The 27,201-nt window shown below is 46.2% G+C and overlaps 1 protein-coding gene and 1 long non-coding RNA gene across 5 annotated transcripts in view; one reads left to right on the forward strand and one right to left on the reverse strand.

The window, feature by feature from the left end:
- Positions 1 to 335: 335 nt before the first annotated feature.
- On the reverse strand, positions 336 to 27,165 carry LOC307216864. Its single transcript, XR_013839349.1, has 4 exons — positions 26,920 to 27,165; positions 26,334 to 26,416; positions 11,536 to 11,651; positions 336 to 512 (listed from the first exon to the last, which is right to left on the reverse strand). It is a non-coding gene; the product is annotated as an uncharacterized lncRNA (long non-coding RNA).
- SEMA4G (semaphorin 4G) overlaps positions 16,666 to 27,201 on the forward strand; it is a 102,753-nt gene continuing 92,217 nt past the window's right edge. Inside the window, exon 1 of one of the 4 annotated variants that reach the window (XM_079977424.1) lies at positions 16,666 to 16,815. The gene's annotated coding sequence lies outside the window, so the exon portion shown is untranslated. Of the gene's footprint in view, positions 16,816 to 17,304; positions 17,381 to 18,191; positions 18,309 to 27,201 lie in introns of those variants that run through there. The other 3 variants (XM_079977427.1, XM_079977426.1, XM_079977425.1) reach the window with 3 other exon arrangements.

Raw genomic sequence — 27,201 nt, forward strand, 5'->3', positions numbered from 1 at the left:
GATTTCTGGAGACTATATTGGAACATTATAGCTTTCATACAGAGGCTGCCGAAAAATCTTCCCTGTAGCAGCACTGTCCACACTGCAGTGTATTTTAAAACTTATTACATTTTGCATCTGTTTTAGTATGATGTTTATTTGTAGTCATTTGTCAAATGTCTATTTCATCCTTCCTCCCAAAGGAGCCCAGGGCAGCAAACACAACAATAAAACAATACAAATAAAAACATGTTAAAAATAATATTGATATAAAACATCTACAAACGTATTAAAATGATCTAAGAGCAATCATATACTCTCACAGTTAATCTTTTAAAGGTTGCCGGAAATGGCATATTTCAGCCATCAGATGCCTGGGTAAAACAGAAATGGTTTTACTTCCAGGACCGCCTCTCCCCCTATAAACCGACCTGGACTCTGCGATCATCATCTGAGGCCTTTCTTCATGTGTCTTCTTCACAAGAGGTTTGGAGGGTGGCAATATGAGAATGGGCCTTTTCTGTAGTGGCTCCCTATGATAGATAGACAAGAAGTAAAATAAATTGCTCCTAAATGGAGAGCCACCACTGGGAAGACCCTGTGCAATATGTGCCATGTATCCACATCAGTGCTGTCTGTCACCAGGGATGTGTGTCATGCTGCCTTAAAGATGTTGTACTTGGCTGGGCTTATGGAGACGGGTAAAAGGCTTTCAAAATATTACACCTGCCATGTAGAATACAGTTGTGAGAAAATACTTTTCAGTGGCTCCATGTGTGGTTCATTGTGTGTTAAGTCCTCCACATGGTTACTAGGTAAAGGTAAAGGGACCCCTGACCATTAGGTCTAGTCGTGGCCGACTCTGGGGTTGCGTCGCTCATCTGGCTTTATTGGCCGAGGGAGCCGGCATACAGCTTCTGGATCATGTGGCCAGCATGACAAAGCCGCTTCTGGTGAACCAGAGCAGCGCACGGAAACACCGTTTACCTTCCCACCAAATTCCATTCCTTGGCAGCATACAAAAGAGCATGCAGAATAGAGACAGGCCAGACCCTTGGAGCCATTCCAGAACAAAGTTCTCTCCTCCACTTGTTCTACAGTACAGCTGAAAAACAGGTGGGTGGGTGGGTGGGTGTACTACAGTTGTGTGAGGCGAGAGGTGACTTAGAGAAATAATGAATGAGCCTAGCTAAGTGTTTCCTACAAAAGGAGTCTGCTGAACTTAACTGCTGCCAATGCAGAGAGAGGAGGGAGAGGGCAAACGTGGGTCATCCCTCTGGGGCAGGTACTGTTGACAAGCCGAGGGATTTGGGACCAAGCTGTTGTTTCATTGTTCCAAACTCGGGAGGCAGCCAGGATGAAAGGCTTTCTGGGTATTGTCTTCAAGCAGTGCAGCGGGTCTGAACAAATAAAGTTCTGATCCTTTCCCATGCATCTACCTTTGCATCACACCTGGAAAGCAATTACTGAGCAATGGGAGGAGGAAGAGAGGTGGAAAAAAACTAAGATACGAGTTTAGAGGGCTCATTTGGAGCACTCTGGACAAGCTGGATCCCTCCTGATGTAATCTGCTGGACCTGAGGAACATAGGGACCAGACAGTGGTGTAGCTGGATTTGTGTAAAGCTTTCTGAGACAGTCTTTGAGGGAAGGGTCGTGGCTCAGCATGTGCTTTGCATTCAAAAGATCTCGGGTTCAGTCTGTAGCATCTCCAGATAGGTCTGGGAGACAGGAGTGTAGACTTCAATTCCTTCATCCACGTCACTTATAAAGATGTTGAACAATATGGGTCTTTTAGGATGGTCACTTTAAGATCATCAAATGTGCACACATGGACCTAGGATAAACTGTTACTGTCTTTTTTACAGCTCTGCATACTGTCTTTTAGGCCCAACTGAGGCCTTGCCATCTGTTGCTCCAAAGAAAGTGTGTGACCTTCCTGCTAGGATCTTAATACAGTGATACCTTGGAACTCGAATGGCTCCATTCTCGAAGGTTTCGGCTCCTGAACACCGAAAACCTGGAAGTAGGCGCTGTGGTTTTTGAACGTTCCTCGGAACACGAACGTCCGACGCGACTTCCACTGTGCAAAAACCTAGCTGTTGGCCATTTGGAAGCTGCGCCTTGGAACTCGAACGTTTCAGAAGTCGAACAGCCTTCTGGAATGGATTATATTCAAGTTCCAAGGTACAGCTGTATTTGCTTCCCCTCTTTGACCATGAGGGCTCACAAGCTCATAGGCACATGCACACCTCCAGCCCCTTTTGTGCCATTCCTTTTGCCATCTCCCATTTCCTTTCAGTCTTGGAAATAGCTGTGTTCAGAGCTGTGCATGCACCAGTCTTAATGCTGCCCATAGTTAAGAGATTAACAAGAGACGATCAAATTCTGCTTACCTTTTCTAGCAAGAATCATAATATGCCGTGTTGTTCTTGTGATAGGGCTGCCTGATTACTGTGGATGGAACCATCAGTTTGAGTTTTTCCTCTTTTGGTGGCGCCTGATCACAGCTGAAATCTGACAAAAGAATGTTAATGGTCCAGGGTGGCTGAAAGTCTTTTTACAGGAGCTAATTGTTAGAAGATGGTTTACTTTACTGAGACAGAGAGATCTCTGGAATGTTTGAAATACAAGAGTTGTCAGAGTTTGGAGAAGATGTGTGTTTGATGTATGTTTGTAAAGGAATCCAAGAAGCAGATTGGGGGCAAAGCAGTGACAGGAGCAGGAAGCAGAGAGCTGTGGGATGAAAGCTGCCTTGTGGGTGCAGAATCTCTCTGGTGATCTGATATTGGTTACCAGATCCGCTGCCTTGTAGAAATGCACGTGTTTCTCATGCTCACTGAGTGTATATTAAATGTCACAAGTTTCCAGTGCTTTCTGTCCCCAAAGAAGAAGTGTCTTAACTTGGTGGTGGTGGGGAAGTAACAATATGGTATGTTGTATTCTATAAAACCAGTGTGCATGTATGTATGGCATGCTTACCAGTTATAGACACACACAAAAGGCTCACTCCACTAGCCAACTGCACCAATTTTCCTCTTGGGCAAGCCCACCTTTACACCTCATCCACCTGCTCACCTTTCCCTTCACAGATCAAGGAGGGGAGGTTCTTCAGTGTTCTGAAGTGGCTCCCTCCCTCCATTAAACCTCACTGCAGCTGCACGTATTGGAGCAGGGAGGCACTTCAGAGAGGTTTGCCAAACCACTCTCTGAAACGCCTCCCCTCCTCGGTTAATTAACTTGCCTGGGCTGCCATCCTGTTGACACAGTGGAGTTGGCATGGTCACATACTGATGGCCATGTGAACAGCAGCCTGATGGCAGCCTTACATTTATATGTGTATAGGAAGACATACTCAGAGACACTCTATTTGTACACTGAACACTTTTAAACAGCAACATAATTCCCTTCTCCCAAAGAAAAATTTACATTCAAAATGTTGCCCTGGAGTGTAAAAAGAGGAGCTGGCTCACTGTTTTAAATGGTTTAATAAAACTGAAGCTGCAATCTTATGTGCACTTGAGAGCAAGTCACAATGAACTCACTGATCTTACTTCTGACGTGTATGGGAATGTTTAGGAGTGTCTGAACAAGTTTCTTTGTTTTCTATTAAATTTTATTTGTCATGTGGCACAATCTGTCTGGATTCCTTCATGTGAAATAGTGGCCCAGTTTGCGTGACTCATTGAACCATAGTTGAAAACAAGCACTGATTTAATGTGAATGTGCAGCATGTGGGTGCAATTTCTACTCCTGCAGGGAAGTAAAGCCAGAGTCTGACTTGTCACTATATCTAAACTCAGAGACCTGGTTTGTTTCCCTCAGCCCACAATCTACTCAAGCTATAACTAGTGGCTCTTTCATATAGCTATAACTATAACTAGTGGCTCTTTCATATTTTTACAAGACCAAACCTTGTCTACTGCACATGGTTTGTTTTGGAGAAAAACTAACCATGAGCTTGGGTTCAGATGTCACAACAAGCCAGGATGGGGTCACTTCCAGAATGTCAGCATGCTGTGGGAAGGATTCAAGTACATATCACAACCTTAGGTTTGTGTAATTAAAGTGGATTAAAGTGCTTTGTCACCCAAGCCCAACAAATCCACTTAAAGACAGCAACAACAAACCTTTTGTGGCTTAGGAAGGCATATAAATACCAAACAAGCAAATCAGGATTAACGATTATTGTCATACAAAACAAATCAGAATGAATGTACAATAAAGGCCAGATATAATCTAACCTCTGCATAAGCGAATCTAAATGAATGCTTAACATATAGGTTGTCTGGTGGCAGCAGCAGCAGCAGCAGGAGTCAGCAAAGAAGATCCCCCCCCCCCCCGCCGGAAACTGTATGTTCACATTAAATAATAAACTATGGATTTTTAGCTATGGTTAATGTGATGGGTAAACTGGGCCACTGATGGTTCTTTTGCCCACTCTCTTTCACATATCACGTTGTGAATCATCAGAAGGACCAGGACATAATACCAGCTTGCAGCAGAGAGGATGCTGAAGTGCCTTGCAGCCACAATGGTGCAGCTACAATTAGCCCAGACACAATTCAGTGCCATGTCATATAGTGGACATTGTTCTGCATATGTGAATGTCTCGGAACTCACAGTGCATTGCAGCCTGTCGCAGGGCGGTGGTGTAGTTGTTGATTGACTCCCCCTCTGCCTGGTTCCGGTGGTAGAACGCATGGCGGGCAGCAATCTTGGACGGCTTTGGTGCGTAGTGGTTGCGGAGCTTCTCTTGGATCGTGTCCCATGGTGTTGCCTGGACTGCTTCAGGCGCAACCAATGCTCGGGCCGTCTCAAACACCTCAGGCCCACAGAGGCTGAGGAATAGGCCCCGCTTCCGATCCTTTGATACTGCTGTCAGCTCGTTGGCTTGGAGGTAGCAGTCGAACCGAGCGAGGTAGGAGTCCCATGATTCAGAGGCTGGCGCAAACGGCGGTAGAGGCACAAGTGAAGCCATGATTCCGATGCCGGCGTGTAGGGCGATGGATGGAACACAGTGCTCTTAGCCAGAACAGTCAGCTCTGAATTGGTTCTGTCCAGTGATTTCGCTCAGTGATTTCGCTCTGTGATTCAGCTCAGTGATTCAGCTCAGTTCAGAGGCTGGCCGCATCTGGCTGTGCTCTGATGTCCATCGATCCCATCCTCGTCGCCAGGGTTAAGTTGTGGGTTGACATAGCAGACGACACAGCGATTTCTCCAAGTAGCTCTTTATTTTGTAAGCTGGAATAGAACTGACTGCAAACAGCTCAGCCGGCCTGCTTTTATAGGCAGCCGGCTGTCAACATTGTAGCAACAACAGCCCAGCGTTTCCCGCCTAAAATAACTGACGTGGACCTGAGTGAAAACTATCTACAGACCTGAGTGAAAACTATATACAGTATCCCCCTGCTGGCCCAGGGTGAAACTTCACTACATAACACCCCTCCCCACCGAGATAAGGCGTTAGTTACAATCGTAATGGTTTCCTTATATACAGCTGTCAGGGACTCAGCGGGAGCGCAGGGAGGAGAGGAGATGGAAAGCGAGGGGGAGCAATCCGAGGGCAGCGTAGGAGAATATGACAGCAGCCCGATAGATTCCATGAGCCTCTCCAGCGAATCGGAAGATTTACAGAAGGGGGCGCCGATGGGCAGGGCAAGGGGCGACCCAAGGGGGACACCCCAGAAGCAAGGGGCCAGCGGGGACTCCCAGAGCAGCAGTTGGAAATCAGGAACAGCTTCCCCACCAGAGCGTAGTGGGGGGGAGGAGTCCCAGGTGTCAGAGCCCACATATGCACCACCAGCGAGAGAAGAGGAGTCAGGGTTGACCACGCCTCCATCGGAGAGCGAGTTAACGGTTAAGAGGAAAGTTGCAGGCTGGGCGCGCGCGCCAAGTTCAAAGGTACAGGCGAGCGGCACAGAAGGTAGCCCGGATAGGGAACCAGGTCCTAAAGCCCGCCGGAAGGAGGGGGAAGAATCGTCAGGGTCAGCGTCAGAGGAGTCCAGGAAGGATGAGACCCTAGCGGGCAGGAGGGCCCAGAGGAGAAAGGAACTTAGGAAGAGGTGGAGCAAAGCGAGAGTCTTAAACTGGTGTGGAGGGGGAGGAGACTCAGACAGGACTTCGCCGGTCTAAGGTCGGGACGTAGAGCTGCACGCTGCGGCTTTAAAATGGAGACTGAATCTCAATAAAGACTTTTGTACATAACTACAGCCTAGCGTTGGTCCTCTGTGAGCTGGGACCTGGAGGCAGCTCTGACAACAGCACTACGCGTAATGGTTCAATTAGGCACAAAAGCATATCGGTTACATTTCCCATACTTAGACCAACAGTGATACATGTCCAACAACATAGTCCTTTAAATAAGTTGGGCGCTTGGAAACTCTGCCAGACCGCCGGGGACTGGTAGCCAAGTCCAGAGGGCCACACAGTTCTTGCTGAGGCTGTGGTGAGACCCTAGGTGGCGTTGGAACCAACTCCCCTGGATCCGCTGCTGTGGGTGGAGCCTCCGCAAGTGGAATGGTCTGAGTCTGTGGTAAGTCTGGCAGACCCTCTGAAGCGGCTTGGTTCGGCTCCACGCTGGCAGTTTGCGAGGGAGGTGTAGGTGGGGCCTCGCCATCTGTACGTGTCTCTTCTTGAGCCGCAAGCGCAGTTGGGGGCACCACGGTAGTGTCCAAGTCCCCAACCCTGCGCCTAAGCTGGTCTATGTGCTGTCGCCACAAGCGTCCGTCTTCGAGTGCCACCTGGTACGAGCGAGGTCCAGTGACTCCCACTACTGTGGCTGGCACCCAAGGAATGTCCCCCACATAGTTCCGGGCAAAGACCTGGTTTCCTGGGACAAATGACCGTCGCGCGTTGGCACAGCCTGGGGGTTCAGCCACGGCAAAGTCCGGGTGTAGCCGGTCGAGCGGTGACCTGAGGCAGCGGCCCATAAGCAGTTCAGCAGGACTCCGCCCTGTGGCCGCATGAGGGGTGATGTGTTGCACGAACAAGTATTCGGCGACCCGCTCATGCCAGTCTCCCCGGTCCAGGCGCGCCAGTGCCTCTTTTGCCGAGCGCACCATTCTTTCCGTTGCTGGATGGATGAAAGGGTGCCGTTAGGGCATGGCGGATGCCCAGTCCCAAAAGATACCACTCAAACGTGCCTGACGTGAACTGCGGTCCGTTGTCAGAGACAAGGACATCAGGACACCCATGCGTTGCAAACAGGCCTCGCAGCACCCGGATGACGGCTTCGGTAGTGGTGGAGGGCATCAGGGCGACCTCCAGCCATTTGGAATAGGCGTCCACCACTACCATAAAGGTCCGGCCGTGAAAGGGGCCAGCCAGATCGATGTACACCCTCGACCAGGGTGTCTTTGGCGTCTCCCAGGTGTGTCCCTTAGCTGCCGGTGGTGCAGGCCTCGACTCTTGGCACGCTTGACAGGCGGACACCCAAGCAGTGATGGCATCGTCCATATTAGGCCACCAGACGTAACACCGAGCCAACGCCTTCATTTTGACAATTCCCGGGTGGCCAACGTGCAGAGCCTCCAGGACGCGCTGACGGAGTCCCTGGGGAATCACGACGCGGTCTCCCCACAGCAGACAGCCGCGATGAGCTGAGAGTTCATGTTGTCTGGTTGCGAAGGGCTGGAACTCCAATGCAAAAGGCCCTTGTGGCCACCCCCTCCACACCCAGTTGAGCACCCGGCTGATGGTGCGATCCTGGGCAGACGCGGAGGCCACAGTGGCAGCCGATACAGGCGCTGCCGGAAGATCCTCAATCAGAAGGAGCGATGAAGCTGGAGCCAGGTCTTCCACAAATGCTGGAAGAGGGCAACGGCTGAGGGCGTCGTCATGGTCCATCGATTTCCCGGGGCGATGGATAGTGGTAGGCAGCCAGGAAAACAGTCCATCACAGCATGCGTGGCGAGAGGACCGGTGGAGTTGGACGATCACCGGCGAGGAGGCCCAGGAGTGGCTTGTGGTCAGTGATGAGGTCAAAAGTCCTGCCATAGAGGTATTCATGGAACCTCTTCACTCCAGCCACAAGTGCCAGTGCCTCCTTGTCGAGCTGGCTGTAATTCCGTTCCGTCGGAGATAGCGTCCTGGAAAAGTAGGCGAGTGGTGCTTCTCTTCCGTCTGGAAAACGGCGACTAAGGACAGCACCGATGCCAAAAGGTGAGGCGTCGCAGGCAAGGACCAGCGGCCTGGATTCACTGTACTGTACCAGCACACTGTCTGATGAAAGGAGAGCCTTGACCGCGTTGAAGGCCGCCGTCTCCTGATGACCCCAGGCCCAAGGCGTCTTTGTGCTAAGGAGTCGGTGAAGAGGCTCAGCCACTGTGGCTTTGTGGGGCAGGAACATGTTATAAAAGTTCAGCAGCCCCAGGAACGCCTGCAACTCCGTCTTGTTCTTTGGGGTGGGGGCCTGCTGGATAGCGCGGATCTTGGATGTGGTCGGGTGAAGGCCGGAGGCATCGATAAGATAGCCCAGGAACTCTACCTGTGGAACGGCGATCTGGCACTTTTCCCTCTTTACCTTGAGCCCAGCCTCTTGGAACCTGGTCAGCACGGCACGGAGGCGCTCGAACAGCTGCTGGTGTGAGTCTGCAGACACCAAGACGTCATCAAAATATGGTACCACGCCTGGAAGCCCTTGCAGGAGACGCTCCATAAGGCTTTGGAAGATGCCAGGAGCCACACTCACCCCGAACTGCAACCGGCGGCAACGGAATGCCCCCCGGTGGGTGACGATTGTCTGGGCTTCAGCAGTGGCATCATCAACGGGCAGTTGTTGATAGGCTTGGGCAAGGTCCAGCTTAGCGAAGACCTTACCCTCACCCAGGGAATGCAGCAGGTGTTGGACAACAGGAACCGGATAAGCGTGCTGCTGAAGTGCCTTGTTGATCGTGCACTTGTAGTCAGCGCAGATTCTCACTGACCCATCTGGCTTGACAGGCGTGACGATGGGGGTTTCCCACTTGGCGTGGTCAACCGGCTCCAAAACTCCTTGGGCGATCAGTTTGTCCAGTTGTTCGTCCACCTTAGCCTTGAGAGCAAAGGGAACCCGGCGTGGCTTTAGCTTGATGGGGGCGACTTGTGGATCAAGGCTAAAGGAGATGGGCGTACCTGTATATTGCCCCAAGGTGCCGTCGAAAACCTCGGCAAAGTCTTTGACCAGACCCTCAGTCTCTGCGTTAGAGATGCAGTTGATGCCGGTGACTTCCAGGCCGAGGGCATCAAACCAGTCTAGCCCTAGGAGGCTTGGCCGCTGACCTTCGACCACCACCAACCGGAGCAGGCCCGAAAAATCCTTGAAGGCAATCCGGAACCGGCCAACGCCTACCACGGGAATGTCGTTTCCCTGGTAGTCTCTCAGGTGTACGCGGTGAGAGTCGAGTTGCCTTTTGGACACTCTGGGTACCAGTCTTTTGATGGTGCTCCATGACACGATGGACAGGGCAGACCCGGTGTCGATCTCCATGTCACATGGAGCTCCTTCAATGAGCACCGTGACGTTCAGCTTGCGTCGCGTAGGCGAGTCGGTTTGGCCAATCGTGGTTCCAGACGGGCAGCGGCAGTTGGTGAGAGCGAAACAACTTTCCTTGGCAGACTGGAGTGAAGACTTGGACTTGCGAGTCGATGAAGGGGGGGTGTCAGACGGAGCCGATTGGCAGACCTTAGCGATGTGGCCCCTTCTGGAACACTTCCTACAGATGGCGTCTCTGAATCGACACTTGGCACGGGAATGGTTGCCTCCGCAGCCGGCACATTCCGGTTGGCCCTTGGACTTCTGTTGGAACTTCCTTTGTCTGGTGCACATCATCGTCTTCACTGGAGGATGCCTCATCACTGCTGGCCTCTTCATGATGCACCGGAACTGTCTCCCTAGCAAGACGCGGGCTGCTGGACTTGCGGATCTCCTGGGCGGAGCGTTCAGCAGCTTCTGAGGCCACAGCCTCCTCAATGGCTTTCTGTAGCGTGAGGTCTGGCTTGGCGAGGAGACGCCGTTGCAGATGGATGTCCCGGACCCTGCAGATGATTCGATCCATCAGGGCATCGTCTAAGTCTCGGAACTCACAGTGCATTGCAGCCTGTCGCAGGGCGGTGGTGTAGTTGTTGATTGACTCCCCCTCTGCCTGGTTCCGGTGGTAGAACGCATGGCGGGCAGCAATCTTGGACGGCTTTGGTGCGTAGTGGTTGCGGAGCTTCTCTTGGATCGTGTCCCATGGTGTTGCCTGGACTGCTTCAGGCGCAACCAATGCTCGGGCCGTCTCAAACACCTCAGGCCCACAGAGGCTGAGGAATAGGCCCCGCTTCCGATCCTTTGATACTGCTGTCAGCTCGTTGGCTTGGAGGTAGCAGTCGAACCGAGCGAGGTAGGAGTCCCATGATTCAGAGGCTGGCGCAAACGGCGGTAGAGGCACAAGTGAAGCCATGATTCCGATGCCGGCGTGTAGGGCGATGGATGGAACACAGTGCTCTTAGCCAGAACAGTCAGCTCTGAATTGGTTCTGTCCAGTGATTTCGCTCAGTGATTTCGCTCTGTGATTCAGCTCAGTGATTCAGCTCAGTTCAGAGGCTGGCCGCATCTGGCTGTGCTCTGATGTCCATCGATCCCATCCTCGTCGCCAGGGTTAAGTTGTGGGTTGACATAGCAGACGACACAGCGATTTCTCCAAGTAGCTCTTTATTTTGTAAGCTGGAATAGAACTGACTGCAAACAGCTCAGCCGGCCTGCTTTTATAGGCAGCCGGCTGTCAACATTGTAGCAACAACAGCCCAGCGTTTCCCGCCTAAAATAACTGACGTGGACCTGAGTGAAAACTATCTACAGACCTGAGTGAAAACTATATACAGTATCCCCCTGCTGGCCCAGGGTGAAACTTCACTACATAACAGTTTGATTTGTGGAGGCCCAAAGGGCATTGTGGGGTGTGAACCCCCAATTCTGCATTTGCTATTGCCATCTGAGATTATCACACATTTTGGATAAAATGACTGTGGATTTTGAAGGAGGTAATCCTCCAGTCATGGAGATATATGACATGGGATATACTCAAGCTTTTTCTGGGGTTCATGGACACATACCTGTAAACGTTAGCTCTTTTAAATGTTTTCTGATTAAGCTGTGTTTGGATCTTCTGTGCAAACAAGGAATTGGAGAATCGGAAACTATTAACCCAAGGAAGCACTGTGCAGCAGATTGGGAAGTGCTGAGACTGTGACAGGGGGGCTGACTGTACTGTGATTTTGGTCTGACAAGTCCAGTGGACTTGATTTTGTTACTGTCAGTCAAAGGTTAAGAAGAGCACGTGGTGCATATTCCTTTGACAATCTTGACAAACAGACTTTGACGAGCCGAGCTGTTGTGTTTACCGGCCTTGCATTTATCTAATTGCCTTTGAATCTAGTTATACTGGCCTTTCTTTGTCATTAAGGTCTTGTTTACAAGTCTTGGGTGACAATGATTTTTTTAGAGGCTTGGTTTGGAATAGCAACTCTGAATAGGCAGCCTTGTCTTACATGTGCTGTGTTCACTGACGCTATTGTCTTAGAATCTAATACTTACATCCTGAAGCAAATCCAGCCTATCAGGTTGAAGTAGTCACACCAGTATCCCCCCTCTGGGCGATGGGTTCTCTTTTCCTTCCTTTGTATGGTGCACGGGTGCTAGCTGCTGTAAGGCTAATAACAGATAATAAGATAAGGCTATCAATGGCTACTAGGCACAATGACTTTGTTCCACTGCCACTGTTCAGTAAGCCTCTGAATATTAGTTGCTGGGAATCACAAGTGCTCAGGTCCTGTTTGTGGACTTCCTACAGATATCTGGTTGGCCATTGTGAGAACAGCATGCCTGACTGATCCAGCAGGGCTTTCCTTAATGTTCTTATGAGTTAAGCCAGCCCTTAACTGTTAAGGACTCAAATCAGTTTAGACTTCAACAAACGTGAGGTTGAAATGGAACAAGAAGAAGAAGAGTTTGGATTTGATATCCCACTTTATCACTACCGCAAGGAATCTCAAAGCGGCTAACAATTTCCTTTCCCTTCCTCCCCCACAACAAACCCTCTGTGAGGTGAGTGAGGCTGAGAGACTTCAGAGACGTGTGACTAGCCCAAGGTCACCCAGCAGCTACATGTGGAGGAGTGGAGACGCGAACCCAGTTCACCAGATTACAGGACTACCGCTCTTAACCACTACACCACACTGGTTCTTGACTGGACTGAGAGTTGCTCAGATTAGTTATGACATCAGTCTTTCCTTTCACAACTGAGTGGTGCCCCATGTAAAAAGTTTTCTTTTAAATTTGGTTCCTATAAAGGTTAGTTGGAAAGTTAATTTTGAGAGGGAATCTATCTTGAGTTATGCCACCTGGGCAGGCTAGGACCAATGTTAAACACTCTCTCACACACACTTGGAGCACAACATGACATTGGTTGTGGGGGAGGAAATAGTGGAAAAAACTATTGGTGCAGTAGTGGGAACCATGTATTTGGGGTGAGACTATCACTGGCAGAACACCAGCAGTGCAAAATTTGAAGAATGGAAGGGAAATGTGAAAAATCCTATGCCTACTCCTGTCTCTTGCAATGGGATAACCTTCTGTTTACAATCAAGATGATGAAAGTTTTCACGTTCCATTGAAATTAATGGGAGTAGTCCCAGCCTTAAGAGCACCTTTCTTCACTTCCACAGCTACAAGGATTTTGATTAACCCTGCACTTGATCAGAGCATCCTCATGCAAGGCATTCTGCTGGTGTAATGCCAAGAAAATATGCAATGGGAAATCCACATGTTTCTATTAGAGAAATTCTGTCTTCTGAAATGAAGATTCCATCTTCTGTGACTCTCTCATAAGTTGTTCCTGGAGGGAGATTCTGAGCCAATTGTTAATGTTGCATAGATACAGCCCTGTCTCAACATGCCTCCAGAAGAGGTACTTCTGGGAAATCCCAAAATTGATTGCAGTATGCTATTCTGAGGAATTTCCAGGTTAGAAGAACTGTGGTGAACTCTACTATTTGGTTTTTAAAGGATGAGTAGGATTGGGTTGCCCACATTGTGTTTCCAAAGTTTGAGAATCCCATTAAGTTATCATATATAACTAAGACAGTGAGCTATGAATCAATGAGTCTTTGTTTGAGTCTTGTCTCTACTCTTAACTCACTAGGTGCCCTTAGTCAGGGTAATCAACATGGTTCCCTCCAGATGTTGATGGACTCCAACTCTCATCAGCTCCAGCTAGCACGTCCAATGTTAAGGGATGATAGAGCTGTAGTCCAGCAACATCTGGAAGACCACAGACTTTCCACCTGTGCCTTAGGCATATCACTCTCTCTTTATCAACTTGTTTTTCTCTCCACAACCTGTATCCTCTTCAATATGGGGGATATAAAGGTTGAAAGAATTGCAACTAGATAAATGCATGCACAGTGTTTTGAATGCTTGAATGCAATATACCAGTGTTAAGTATTATTATTAATGGCATTGAGTTTAATAGTACAGATATGATCTAGTTAAATCCTGAAAAATGAATCTCCAAGTAAAAAACATCTAACTTGTTCAATGGTCCAGTAATCAGTCTTCCACAAGTAATTCCTTGATGTACCAAAGACAACAAATAACCTTGGTCTTACTATAATGTATAGATAACTGATCTTTCCTGCAATAATTTCCCGAAGCTGTCAGATAGTGTCTCATCAAAATTGCCTGGGCAAATGAAAGTTGAATTCATGTCATCCCTAAGGAATATATCTTGTAAGTATATAGAAACAAAGTTACTATTCAGAGAGAACATTGTTGCAGCTCAGTGGTAGAGAACATGCTTTGGGGTGATGTGGGGCAGAAAATTTTCCAAAATGGTACCTTTTTCACAATACATTTTCTGCATCATAAGTTCATAAGTACCAACGAATGGCTGCAAACTGCAAATACAATATTAGTTAAGCTTTGAAGTTTCAGTATTATTAGCTGTTACTAAATGCAAATAAAATAAAAACACTAAATTGATAGAGCATTGGATCCCACCCCTTGCAAACTCCCCGCCCCCCCGATGCACAGTATGTTCTTCATGCAGAGGGTCCAGGGCTCAATCCCAAGCAACTCCAGGTAGGACTGGGAAATACTTCTGCCTGAAACCTTTGAGATGGTGCCAGTGTCAACAGTGCTGTGCTGGGTGCACCAATGGCTTGATACGATACGGTATCTTTATTGTCATTGTCCCATACAGAGCCATGAAACTGAAAATCTACATAAGACATTCAAAAACCCCTAAAAACTCTGAAACCCCATTTTAAAATACAATATACTATAGAGACTCCTTATGCTGCATTTAGAACCAGAATTGCATTTGCGTAGACGTAGAAACTGTTCCTCAGGCGGCTAGTCCTGGTCTTTATAAACCTATACCTTCTTCCAGAAGGCAGAAGCTGAAAGAGATCATACTTGAGCAAGTATGGCAGCTCCCTATGTTTCTATGTAGTTCAGAAGTTGTTATTATTATCATTATTGTAATTCAATCTTTATTGGGTTAAAATCAATATAGACACACAAGGAAAACTTAGAAAAAGAAAAAAAGGAAGGAAACCGAACAAAAAAAAACACACCACAGTACATCTCTTACAAATAAAAAATAAAATAGAACAGTACATCACGAATATACAATTTTAAAAAATATTTTTGTGTAGTTCAGAGTTTTATGGGAATGCCATCTTCCCCAGGCAAGGGAAATTATTTTATTCTGTGAACCACCCTGAGACCTCCGGGTATAGGTCGGTATATAAATTTAATAAAATAAATACCATACTTTTCTGTGTATAAGACTAGGTTTTTTAACTAGAAAATTAGGTTTAAAATTGGGGCTCATCTTTTACACGGGTAGTGCTGAGGGGTGTTTTCTTAATTTGGAGTCTCCCAAAATAGGGGGTGTCTTATACATGGGGGTGTCTTAGACACAGAAAAATACGGTAAATAAAAATTAAGGGTTTAAACACCTCTTTATCTATTATAGGTAGTGCAGTCCTAATCATGTCCCCTCAGAAGGGAGTTGTATTGAATTCAATAGGTCTTACCCTCAGGTAATTGGGATTTGGATTACAACCTGAATCCTTTATAATGTCCTGGTTATCAGTGGCACTAGCTGAAGAGTTTAAAGCTTAGAAACCATTTTCTCAGGCCAAATTAGAAGTGTTTGCCACGAGTCAATTCTTGTTATCACAATTGTGATCAACTAGCTTCCAAGATGCTTAAACGTCATTTCATCTAGCTGGGTGCTTGACTTCTTCACAAAATTGTTTCTGAAAATGGCAATTCTTAATTTTCGCTACCATCTTATATCCTTACTTCCTAGCTCTCAAATTGTTTAGCACAGTCTCGGAGTTAGATCATTTAAGCCCCCTAGCTGATTGTTCCATTGCTTTTTCGAGCTCATTCTATTAAAATCAATACAAATTGTTTGGCACCTTTTCCAAATCCCCCAAGAGCAGTGTGATTAAGTTTTGATGTTGGCGCTCACCTGCTTCTATCACTCATTCTGGATCATACCACATTGATTTTTGGGTGGGTGTAACATACAGTAATTGTTAATAATAGTAAAAATAAACATTCATAATAATAAAGCTGCTTTTATTAACATTTTTGAAGTGGGAAGAGAGGGGAGAGATGGATCAGAACTGCCCACATATAAAAAAATCAGAGAAAGCTCTCCTGGAATGGTTCAAAATGTGGCATTATAAGAGGTGCACATTTATTTTTGTATTTTCTGAGCACTAGGTAATTTTGGGTTTACAGAGGGGGAAAGTGTGAGGTAGAAGTTGTATACAGTGAAGAACTGTGGGATACAGGGGAATTAATTGGCATACAAGGGGTAGACAATCCACAATTAACTTAGGTGTGAACAGGTCCTAAGTGGACCCATAGGATCATGCTGTTTGAGGGTTAAGTATTTGAGGGAGAGAATGGAATGACATATTTCTGTTCAGATTTACAACCTGGAGGAGAGACTCCTCAGTGGGGTCATATGGAGTCTTTATCTAGGCAAATTTTCTAGCCTCCAGGGGCAAAGTCGAAAAATTCCCATGCAAAGATGCTCTGCAAAGACGTGGGTGGATGGAAATTGCCCTTCTATCATCGCTTCATCATCTTAACACAAAATGCGTTAAAATATGCTAAGTGGAGGAACTAATCTGCTTTAAGTGGTTTTAGATCTGCAACTCTGAATCATTGGCTGGATTAGATAATATACTGGTAATTGTTCACACAAGACATGCCTCTTGGAAGCTTCTCTAGTACCTGTTATGGGGTCACAAATCCCTTTCTCTTGGGATCCTGGATACCCAGGGTTGGCATTACTGCCCGCTCCCCAACCTAGACAGGAGTCTGGGTTTTTTTTGCTTTTTTTTGCGGGATATGGATTATGTGCACTCTGCACATGCCCAGAGGGCTGCCTTCTTATTTTTGTTCTCAATTACTTCACACCTTTCCGGGCCGAATCTTGACCCTCAAGACCGGTTCCGGTGTTCCTTTTTAAAATTCCAATTATTTTTGAACCCAGCCCCTGCCCCCAACCCCGCAAGCCCCCTCCTTTCCCCTGGCCTGGCTGGCTGAGGGTTTCAGGGTGAGCCGCGCTGGCCCTTGCTGAAGGAGCCCGCTAGATGGCGGCGCAGAGAGCCTCGCGCGGGTTTCCTCGCTCGCTTCCCAGCTGCGGCTTCTGGCCTCGGTGGCGGCGGCCGCTCATTCGGCACCGGCTCGGACCGCGAGCGGGAAGGCGAATCCGGGCCGGGGGTGTCTGGCGGGCGCGCGAGCGGGCGAGCCGTGTGGGACCCGCGGGCCGCGGCCGGAGCGCAGGTGAGAGACGGAGGGGGGCGGCTGCGCGTGGAGGGGGAGACGAGGCCGTATGGTGTATATATACGTGTGTGACAGAGTGCGCGTGAGAATGGGCGTCTAATGGGGGGGCATTCTGGGGTAGCAGGCGGTGGACAAAGAGGGCTCCTCGGAATATGCGGCTGCGGGAGGCTTGGAGGGCTACGGTCGTCTGAAGGCGCGTTGCTGCCTGCAAGCGCAGGAGGGGTGTGTGTGTGTGTGTGTGTGTGAGAGAGAGAGAGAGAGAGAGAGAGAGAGCTTGGGCTTACGGCGAGGCGGAATATAATGTGTAGTGGGGGGGGCTCTGCGCTGGACCAGGTTTTGGGGTACGTGGGGGGCGTTCTGAGGAGTCAGGATATGGCGGGCAATTGGGGCATCGTGAGAGAAAAGGGGCTGGGGCATTCTGGAGGTCAGGGCATGGGGGGAGAGGATAGGGGGGAGAGGCTCAGGTGTGGGGAGCGGACGAGAGGATCTGGGCCAGCCTGGGGCGGTGGGAGCTGCTGCTGGAGATGGAAGCTGCGAGGTGTGCCTCGAGGGCAATCTGCAAGAGGTGGGCTCCGTGCTGCGGGCTTGCAACATCGGCTGGGGCTTTAGGGAGGCGGGATTGTTTAGTGGTGGAAGCGTCTGGTAAGGAAATCGGGAGCGGGGGGGGGGGGCGTTGTAGAATACGGAGGCTGGGCTAGAGGGGTAAGGTAAGTGGCCCATCGTGGTGGAGCAATCCGTGGGGCAGGATGTGGGATGATTTGGCGCCTACCCAGGGGCTCATCTGGGTCAGGACAGGCACTGGAAATGGTTCAGGGTAGGCTGAAGAAGTCGGGGGGGGGGGTCTGCAGCCATTCTCTTCTAGACTCTGGGACTTAATGGACTTACACTCCTTCTCACCTTAAGATGTGACTGAAATCCTTGTGGCAAGTCAACCCTGCTGCATTTCTGGCCCTCATCTGCTGAGTGGGGCACCAAACAGCTGCCTCAAAGTCCTGCCCTGAGAGGACTTTGTGTGTGTGTGGAGATGGTGGAGGGGGGGGCAAGAACAACATTATGCAATCTCTGGGGCAATGATTTTGTGTCATAGGGGTGGGATTTAAAGGAACAACTATGGAATAGTGGATAGGAATACTAGATTGAGAAGGCTATTCTGGAGTGGAGCAGGGTGCTGAGCTGCCATTTCGATGGAGGTTCCTGACTACTGGATATATGGGAGGAGTGGGCTGTGGAAGAGGCCGATTAAGCCTTGATTAAGGGCTGGGGAATATATGGTGGGAAGTGGAGTGTGCATAGCAATGGGCAGAGGGATCAGATGACCCAAATGTCAAATATAAGGAGCAGTGTGGGGTGTCTGTTGTGAAGTGGTCTTCCAAAATCAATGATGTCCCTAATGGTGTTCTGTGCATCTGTCACCCTGTGGAATAAGTCAGTCTTGTGCCCCATTGAAATACAAGGGATCTGGAAGCCTGACCAACTTGTTCAGGTGATAGAAGGTATGTCAGCCAAAGGGACTGTGCGTCAATAAATGGGATGTGTACATATGGCTATGAGGGCCACTTGATAAATGTAATTTCCCCTATAAAGCTGAACATGTGTAAAAAATCATGTGTGTAATTTAAGTGGGAAGCTGCAGTGGATTCCCAGTGAAAGCAAACTAATGTGTAATTGTCACAGTTCTCTTTCTGCCACACTGATATAATGTAATAAGGAAAACACTGAACTGGCTCTCGGGTACCTTAAGAGTGGAGCAAGTTGTTTTGTATGTGCAATATATCTTATGAAGACTCTGATATTGAAGTCACCAGCTTCTCAGTTGGTGACATGGCCCTAAACGTTTCCAATGAAGTTCACAGAATCAAATTGTCCTTCTCACTATCTCAGTTGGTCGAGCATGAGACTCAATCTCAAGGTTGTGGGTTTGAGCCACACATTGGCAAAAGATTCCTGCATTGCGGGGAGTTGGACTAGATTACCCTCATGGTCACTTCCAACTCTACAGTTCTATGATTTCTATGAAATCTTCTTCATCACCATCTTAGGTATGTCTGCTCAGTAGTGAGTTTTATTAAATTCAATGGGACTTACTCCCAGGTTAAATGTGTTTAAGGTGGATCAAGTTTTATTTTGGAATGACAGCTAGAAGTCTGTGTCTTTCTCTGTATTTGTAGCCTTTGACCTGCTGGGTTCCAGGAGGTTTTTGTCAGTTCAAATGGCTTGGTGAGCTAGACTTAGCCAGTCCTTTAGTTCTATCAATTGGGACTTCAAAGTCATTTTTTGTCTTAGCTCAGAAGGTTCTGTATGTCATTGCTGCTTTTGAGGAGGGGGTAGTGAACTAGACATTCAGAGTGCTGCAGTCCTTTCACCAACACCAGCATAAAACTTGCAATGTAGCTGAGGAGGAAGGAAAAGTGTAGATTTCTCTGAAAGATTGAGAGATAATAATACTTAATGAAGCTACTCTATTATGGCCAACAGTATGAAGGGCTGCTACATGTGTGCTGATTCCCTTCTTCCTCAACCTGTTCCTATTTTTAATGTAAGGTCTCTAGAACTGATGTATTAAATTAGGATTTGAACTTTATGCTGATTTCTTTCTTTCTTTCTTTTTTTTTTACCCAAATGCATTGTTAAATAGATCCTACATTTTACCAAGTTCACTGCAGGTTCTGGCCTGTGTAGATTTTTAAAAATGCCGTACAGTATATCTCTTTTCTTTTTAATTTCTTTAGTCTGGGGAGGGGTGAAAGCACCCCTTTTCGTTGCAGAATCTGTTTGTCTTAACAGCTTGCAAAATGCACAGCGAGTCCCTTGTGCTGCACTATTTAATTTTTATATTATTTCTTCTTACAAATCCACCTGAATGTTCCCTTTTGGAAATGTAATGGGTTCTAGTAGTAGTGTGATTTATTTAGTGGCTTTTGGCTGGCTGGCTGGCTGTAGTAAGAAGAAACCACCAGAAGCACTCAAAATAATTGATGCCCATCTACTCTGGGCTATGGAAGTGAAAAGCTATGTTACTCACAGGGCTTTCTTTGGGAACCAGGCACTGCAAGTCTGTCTTAGCATCTCAGCAAGTAAGACTTCTGGCAGCTGCAGGAATGGCTTTAATGCAGTCTTTAAAATCCTGCTTTTAAGAGATGTGCCTGAAAATGGACAGTTCTGTGTGATGACTGATGAATTTATAGTAGCAAGGCATGGTTTGGCTTTGTCCTGTTGGGATAAAAGGTGCCATTTTGAAAAGGTGACTTCAGATTGATAGTTGCAAAGAATAAAAGATTGACAATCCTGGCACTGCGGTACCTGCTTTGCAATTGGAGCCATTCCATATAGGTCACATCCTTTGACAAGGGAATCCTTGCAACAACTGTGGAAAGCAGGATTGGAGGACCTCAGGCCCAGGGGCCAAATGCAGCCCTCCAGGTTTCTCTATCGGGCCCCTGGGACTCCTCCCAGTTCCCAGAACTCTTCTGAACTACCCCACTCTTTGCAACCTCCTTGTGTGTTTTTGCCTGGCTAGAAGGTGTAATGAACTGATTATGCTTTTTGCTTGTATTGGTGAAGGTTAGAGAGAGAAGTGAGTGTGAAGAAATTAGCTTACTATACAAAGGTAAAACTGCTCTGTCAACCTCTAACTCAGGCACCACCCATCTCTGGTACATGGCCCCAAAAGGCCAGCCAGAAAGGACTGTGGCCCTAATAGTGAAAAAGGGGCCACATCCAAGCTGTAAAATAAGCCAGTCTTGTTCTTTCCCTCTATTGCTGAAATGGAGAGGCTGAAACTGAGAGAGAATGGCTTACTTCCTGGGGAATGAGTGGCTATTTGAACCAGTGGACTACCAGCCATGCCCCTAACACATCTGTAACAACAGATTTGGAAGAGCCATCTTGCCCATTTGGGGAAATGCTAATCATAGAATTGTAGAGTTGAAAGGGACCCCAAGAGTAATCTAGTCCAACTCCCTGCATTACAGAAATCTCAGTTAAAGCATCCACGACAGATGGCCACCCAACCTCTGCTTAGAAACCTCCATTGAAGGAGGAGACTCTGAGGGAGTCTGTTCCACTGTCAAATGGCTGTTACCATCAGAAAGTTCTTCCCAGTGTTTACTCAGAATCTCCTTTCCTGTAACTTGAAGATATTGGTTTGGGTCCTATCCTCCAGAGCAGGAGAAAACAAGCTTCTTCCATCTTCCATGTGACAGCCCTTTAGATATTTGAAGATGGCTATCATATCTGATCTCAAGTGTCCTCTTTTCCAGGGTAAACATACCCAACTCCCTCAACCTTAATAATATCCTCTTATTATTTGGCTACACTGATATTGGGAAAAAGCACTGCACAGTTGGCTCCCTCTAATATCACTGACCAACTTTTTCACCCAAACAACAGAATAAGAGAGAAGCTGTAGGAGAACGAATGAGTGGATAATTTTCATTGGTAAAATAGTAGCTGGGTGGGAGTGAGGAAAAAAATTTCACAGGTAAATTGGACTGGTGGGGAGGGGGGGCAACACTTCTTTCCTCAAATACATGGTCCCAGCTGAGATGGGGCTCCCGCCATGGCTGCTTTTGGCTAAAATACAGATAGGTGAACCAAAGATGGATCTCTTTTATCTTGTCTAGTTTGGCCCTGAGGCTCTATTTATAACTGCACAGTACTTTATTGTTTACCCAGTCACACTAAGTTCAATAAGACTTATAAGTGTACATAGTATTGCAGTCTGAAAAGCCCTGTGTCAGACTAGAAGGTTTCTTTTTGAAGAAGGTCGGTAGCACCTAAAGGATTTCGACACATAATAGAGGTTTACCCAACCTGTGTTTAGAAACCTCTAATGAGATGGATAATTCAGTCTGCATCCAATTTGTGCAATTGCCCACCAATTATTTTGTTTCTTTATTATATTTAACCTAAATCTATCTTCCTGTAATTTAAGCCCATTAATTCTGGTTACCTGCAGTTGCTGTGGAGACCAACTGGTTTTCAAGGTGTTTAAAGCACCTATTTTTATCTTAAACTGCTGTTCTATTGCTTTGCCCTTCCTCTCACACCCCTTCATCTTTTTGTCATCTCCTCTTTCTCCAGCCTAAATATGCTGAGTTCTTGTGACTTCTCACCCCTCTTCCTTTCTAACACCTCTCTCTTAAGTCCACATGCAATTAAGTTCCACTGGCACTATGGCATGTCTTTCCAGACAAAATTGGCTTATATAGCACAATAAATGCATAATTATTGTAAATGTGCATCTGATATTCATCGGTTGTGCTGGTTTCCTTGTCTTTCAAGGTACTGTCTTTGTTGTGGATTGAGTGAATATTGGAGAAAACGGCAAATACTGTATCAGTATTTAGATACGGGGGAAATGCAATTCTTTCCTTGCTAATTATGTTATAAACTTGCCCAGTGGCATTAGGCAAGATGCTTTTTCAAACCCCTATTGTATCTGGATTATGCTATGTGTGTATGTAGTAATATTGAGCAACCTGCTTCCTCTTTAACCAGGCCTTTGGCTGATTGACATCTGATGCCCTTTTAAAATGTGTTGTGGAAGGGAGGAGTATTGCTTAGCCTTTGTTTTTGTTTTTATTATGTATTTTCTGTTTTTCATATTGTGACTTTATGTTATGAACTGCCCTGAGATCTACGGGTATAGGGGCAGTATACAAATTTAATAAATAAACAAACATAAATAAATACAGTGTTGTATGGAATATTCCAAGCTAGTACAGTGTTACCTTGGTTCCCAAACTTAATCTGTTCCGGAAATTTGTTCCAAAACCAAAGTGTTCTAAAACCAAGGCGTGCTTTCTCATAGAAAGTAATGCAAAATGGATTAATCCGTTCCAGACTTTTAAAACAACCCCTAAAACAGCAATCTTGCTAGGTTTTTTTGTTTTTGCTACAGTTTTCTTAACCCTATCCAAATTACCATAGGTTCTTTGAGCTTTAGCTGCAAGCCCCTGACACAAGTAATACAGTCATGCCTCGGGTTGAAGTAGCTTCAGGTTGAGTGTTTTCGGGTTGCGCTCCGCGGTGACCTGGAAGTAACAGTGTGTGTTACTTCCGGGTTTCGCCGCTCACGCATGCGCAGATGCTCAAAATGATGTCATGTGCATGCGCGGAAGTGGCGAATCACGACCTGCACACGAGCAGAAGCACAGGCGTGGGTTGCGTTCGCTTCAGGATGCGAACGGGGCTCCGGAACGCATCCCGTTCGCATCCAGAGGTACCACTGTATGGTACCAGGTGTATCTCACATTTAAACTGTATTCCTATGTACACACTCTTTCTTACCTATGTGTAAGTCCCATTGAACTTAGTGGAACATAGTTCTGAGTGCATATGTGTGGAACTGTGCTGCTGGTTGCTAACTATGAACAAATCAAAATGGTGAATCAGTGGAGGGAATGATTTTTGAAGTGGTTGATCTGCAGAAATCCGAAATGTGCACATGTTGGGGAAGTGGTTTCAGTAGAAGTGTGGGGAGTGAATTGTGGAAAAAAAGATATACACATTTTAAGAATAAGGATTTTGATTACTTTTCTACCTTGCAGTAAACAGAAATGTAGGTGGTCCTGAGATGGGTTGGGTGTATGTTGCTCTCCCCAATGGTACCCCTTGTAAAAATACCTTAGTCAGCTCTTGAAAGCATATAGCTGCAGAACTGGGTACTGTGTAAACTTGCAGCTTTGGCTTAATGGGATTATTGGTGGTGTGAGCCAAATGGAGCAGAGCTTGATTTCCAAGTGTAGATTCTTGGTTGCTTTTTTGTATAAGTAAAATTAACGAGAGAGTGCGTTAATCAGGGAGAGAATGATAGGGTCTCTTCTGCACTTCCCGTCTGAGAACTTCAATATGTACACTGAAAATGTCCCCAGTGTTAAGCTGAAATGAACAGAGACCATAGCCCACAGATAGTCCAGATTTTAACATTACTGAAAATAGAGGGGTAATGTATTATTCCCCTTCCCATTTGGGGATGCAGAATCCTTCACGCCAGCCTTCTCCAACATGGCTCTGCTGGCTGGGACTGATGGGCGTTTTACAGAGACCTTAGCCCACAGACCTTAGCCCACAGATAGTCCAGATTTTAACATTACTGAAAATAGAGGGGTAATGTATTATTCCCCTTCCCATTTGGGGATGCAGAATCCTTCACGCCAGCCTTCTCCAACATGGCTCTGCTGGCTGGGACTGATGGGCGTTTTATTCCAAAACATTAGGAGGATACCAGGTTAGGGAAGGATGCTCTTACATTCTCTATGAATATGGCCTTGGATCAAGTTTAGATGCTTCACATGCATTCTTACCAACTGGGTAAGGAATTGTAGATGTTTGTATCTGCTTTGAACCAAATGGTTATTGGAATCAGGCTTTTATAAGCATATGAAGCTAGCCTTGATGGAACAATGCTACCTTTGAAGCTTTAGGCACTGCTTTAGTCTTGGGGGGAGATAATAGGAATAAGTGACCTGACTTTAAAAGAGACAGTGACAGTTAAAACCTACGGCACTGTATTGCATGCTTCTACAGTCAAGTTATTGCATAAGACTTCTCAAGTATAGTTCTTTTTCTGAAATGTCGCTGGGAACTTCAAAGTAATCTTACTGCTTCAAGATTTTGTGTGGAGTGCTGCAGACACAAAGGCTGTATGGCTCAAACACTGTACAGAGTGTCATGTGTTGCCGTACTTGGAAGGCAGAGAGGGCTGCCTTTACATTGCAGGGCATTGACCCAACTCCTGCGTGGAGAACCTTAGCCACTTCTGCCATAAAGAGTTCTGCATTGTGAAATATAGCCCTGCAAACTCTGATTGCAAGAGAGGCTTTCAAGCATCCGTTTTTCTCCTTCTGGAATGCGCTGGCATCAAAGTGCTCAGGTTGAGTGGAAAAGTATGCTCCCAACATACTTCAGCTGGGTGCTGATTGCCTTAGAACTAGAGCTGTCAACTAATTAAATACTTTTTCATTGATTAATTGTCCAACTAAATTAACATACTATAGAAGGATCAATATAATTGTATTTGTGCATTATTAAAGAAACTATGATAATGTACACTTTAATAAACAAAAGCTGCCAATTATAGTTCAAAGAAGAGGCCATCTCTAATACATCATTTTTCATTCTCTGACTGTAAACAGTAACTCAACAGATCAAAAATTAACTTCCACAAATAAAGTGTTCCCATAATTTTAGCTTCTATTGATTAAAATTTGCCCTGTATCTTAAAATGGATCTCTGCCAAGTAATCAACTAAAATGTCAGTTGATCTACTAAGCAAACCAATGTTAAAGCCTGGAGTCCTACTTTGAACTGATCCACACAATTGTTTGGAAGGGAGAGAGATGTATATACAGTACAGCCAGCAGAAAATATACCTGGTTTGCAAGCCATAATTTGATTTCCTGCACTTTTGGCTTAGCATCCATACATGCTGCCTGAACACCTGACAGAGTGCTATCCGCTTGCCTACATCTAACACAGTGTATTTTTCATCTCTGTTGGAAGCCGCCCAGAGTGGCTGGGGAAACCCAGCCAGATGGGCGGGGTACAAATAATAAATTATTATTATTATTATTATTATTACTATCCTGATCTTTTAGTTAGGCAGTAGAATCATGGCTACATGTACAGCAAGCAGGAGCCCACATGGCTGAGCAAGATGTGCCATTAGGCATGTGTATTCTGCAAAAGTGTACACAGTAGCACAAATCTCAATGAGTGGTATGTGCATTTGGCTGCCACCTTCCAAAATGCCAAGTCCTTGGGGCTAACTTGCTTCACTGTGTTCTTGGCCTCTTGTAGCTATGTATAGTACCTGATTGTACTGAATCTAACAGGGCTGCTCCTGGGATCCTTGCAAGCTTAAAACATTGCACAAAGGATTGATAAAAGTCCAAATAGTCTCTGCTTCTTCAGGATCACTGTTGTTAAACCTGTTCCCTCTTTTTTTGGATTGAAGACTAAGATTTTCTAATTTATCCAGTACTCTGCAAGTGTTAATCTATATTGGAAAGTGATTGGAGTTTATAGTTCAAACCTATTACATGGTATATACGGTGATGGAAATAATTGACAAATGCATGCCATTGTAGGGCTTTAACCTTTATTTGATTTAATTGGATAGGTTAACTGATCAAACATTTTAATCAATTGGAAACATGCCTTTGGTTGATTGGGCAGCAGACTCATTTTATTTTTTAAAATTTTTTTAATGCAAGTATTTATAAAAACTGCAGGGCACAATTGCCATCTTAAAGGGTTTGTAGCCTTTTAAGGCTATCCTGTCCCCTTCAGGTTATTCCCCACTTTCTCTCATATAGAACACCTTTTCTAAGATAATGCCTGCAGCTTCAAAGCAAAGAAAGTGTGTTTGTGTTGTAGATTTAATTGATTAATTAATTGCAACTAGTGCAGCTCAGTGTTTACAATTTTCTAAATTTGGTGACAGATCTACTAAATTGTATCTAAACAAACAGGAATAAGTTGTTGAGCTTTGGACAAACATAGTAATGATATACCTGTTATGTATGAAGGCATTGTAGGCTGTATGTATGCAATGCAGGCCTAGGCCTTCAGGCCTCCTGTAGCTCAGGAGCTTCATCTGCATAACAAAAGACAGAGAGGATTTTAAAACAGTCCAATGACATTGTTTGTAGCTGGCAGGCTGTCAATCCTTGCTGAGATAGGGCCAGTGTTGTGATTTGCTAATTGCAGGATTAAAGTGACCTATCACAGGTGGTGTGTGTGTTTTGCCTGGGCTGGCTTAAGGTACATATACTGGGCCAAGTGTCCATGTTGGTCATTCTTGTTCTTATTCTTGATGTTCCAATAAATCCTTTTTGAGCTGAATCTCGGTTTTGGGTCATGCCTGAACCCACCTACACTTTAATACCTATTGAACTGTGTTATATTTTTGTTTATTATTAATTACTTGCCCTTCATCCTAAAGTCCCAGGGCTGGTTACAACAATTAAAACAATATTAAAAACAGTTTTAAACAACTTAGGGAGCACCCCTAAGCTGTGAACCTGCTCCTTTCAGGGAAGTGCAACTCTGACCAGCACAGGCCATCTTCCCACCTCCCAGATTTGGAACACATAATACCTCTATCTTTTCATAATTACGCCTCAGTTTATTGGCCCACATCCAGCCCATCATTGGCTCCAAGCATTGGTCTTAACACCTCAGCTGCCTCTCCTGATTCTGTTGGAATAGAAAAAAAGAGCTGGGTGTCATCCTTGGATGTTCACAACACTTCACTCCAGATCTCCTGATGTCAGGAATCAGACCATTAGTCTGTTTAGCCCAGTACTGTTGACCAGATGTGGTAGCAGCTGTTCAGGGTCTCGGGTAGAGATCTTTCCCAACCACATCACCTTTGATGGT

This window comes from Podarcis cretensis (genome assembly GCF_951804945.1).
Source record: "Podarcis cretensis genome assembly, chromosome: 5".
Classification (NCBI taxonomy): Eukaryota; Metazoa; Chordata; class Lepidosauria; order Squamata; family Lacertidae; genus Podarcis; species Podarcis cretensis.